Raw genomic sequence first — 1530 nt, 5'->3', positions numbered from 1 at the left:
GCGGTGGAAGGAGCCCGCTGCCGCCACCCCTTCTCGCCCAGGCGGGAGCGGGAATGCGCAGGCGCAGCCTCTCCCGGCCCCGCCGACCTTTGATCCCGGCGGCCGTCTGGTGGCCGGAGCTCGTGTTGCGCACAACCCCCACTGTTTGTGCACTTTGCAAGTGTGCAAAGATGAGAAGCACAAGTGGGCTTGAGAAAAGCCCAGAAAAACCGGTAGAGGCCCCGGAGTCCTAACCAGGGCAGCTTATGAGCCCGACTAGAAATTGCCCAGAACTGGAGGACTTAAAGAACTCACCCCACATTCACATAGTGCCCGGGATGGGTGTGCGCCGCACACTCATTTTTGCTCCCACTTGAGAAGGCTTCTTTCCCTTGGAGAATGCTGCTTCTCCGAAGTTGGCCAAGCCCAGGCACCAGCGAGGAAAGAGCGCAGCCTGGCTGCCTTGCCCTAACATTGCAGCGGTGCCAGCGGCAACTCCTTTCTGTTGGTGACACCTTGGGAGTGGTAATAGGCGCCCTATGACAAGGTTATGTGAGTGCTAGTGGGTGGGGATAGTTCTGGGATTAGGTTTTGGAACGGAAAAAGGATCCAGGCCGCTCTCTTCTCCTCCCAGTCCAACTGCCAGAATAATGGCAAGCTCATGTGGGAAGGATTCAGAAAATAATTTTCTTCCAAGTTAGAAGGTGGCGGTGGATGAGGAAATTAGGGATGTAAAAAAAAAAAAAAAAATCAACAATTGATTCTCACTGTCTTCCAGATAGGAACTACAAATTTTAGTGACATGATCAGGTCTAGGAATTGCATTCTAGTTCTTGAAAAAGTTCAGCGACCATGCAAATGAGTCCTTGTATCAGTCAGGTTGGGCTATGCTGTGGTAAGAGTTCCAAAATCGCAATGGCTTAAAACCACAGAGGTTTATCTCTCACACTACATGTCTAGCGTAGTAGGCAGGCGCCTCTGCTCATTATAAGTTACTCAGGTATCCAAGCAGATGGACCTCCACCACTTCGAGACCCTGCCAGGTCACTATAAAGCTTAGAGCACCCCCCACCCCACCCCACCCCTTCCCAGAGCATGAAGAATTGCTCATGAGCTCTTAAATGCTTCTGCCTCAGAGGGACAAATACCACTTCCACTCGAACTTGACTGGCCAAAGCGAGTCATATAGCCACACCCAACTTCAAGACAGCTAGACGGGCAGGCTTTTCATATTCCTGTAAGGAGAGTGGAAGCAGAAATAGTCATTAAAAAAGAAAAGTTAAACATTTGCAGTGATACTTGAACAGCTTAGCAGTTGGAACTCATCTATTCTGCCGGGAGCCGGTCCATCCTTGCTGTTTCAAGGGACCTGGCATATATGGCATACTGTTCTTAATATATTTGCTCACCTTCTTGGCACTATGTGTTTTAACCAAGGTCACCTCTCCAAGAAAGGTTGTTTCCCCAGGTAGAGATTTTCCCCTGAAGTTAGGGAGGGAATGAAACTCCTTAACTAAGTGCCAGGCGGGTAGTTAATCACTTTAACTACAA

The 1530-nt window shown here is 49.7% G+C and overlaps 1 protein-coding gene across 1 annotated transcript in view; it reads right to left on the bottom strand.

Annotated features, from left to right (window-relative positions):
- The window catches only part of ZNF219 (zinc finger protein 219), a 22614-nt gene extending 22170 nt beyond the window's left edge, over positions 1-444 (bottom strand). Inside the window, exon 1 of the mRNA XM_006772367.2 lies at positions 295-444. The gene's annotated coding sequence lies outside the window, so the exon portion shown is untranslated. The remainder of the gene's footprint in view (positions 1-294) is intronic.
- Positions 445-1530: the final 1086 nt, after the last annotated feature.

The sequence above is a fragment of the Myotis davidii genome, unplaced genomic scaffold, assembly GCF_000327345.1.
Source record: "Myotis davidii unplaced genomic scaffold, ASM32734v1 scaffold666, whole genome shotgun sequence".
Taxonomy (NCBI): domain Eukaryota; kingdom Metazoa; phylum Chordata; class Mammalia; order Chiroptera; family Vespertilionidae; genus Myotis; species Myotis davidii.
The sequence above is the reverse complement of the archived record's forward strand: the minus strand, read 5'-3'. Positions and strand labels throughout refer to the sequence as shown.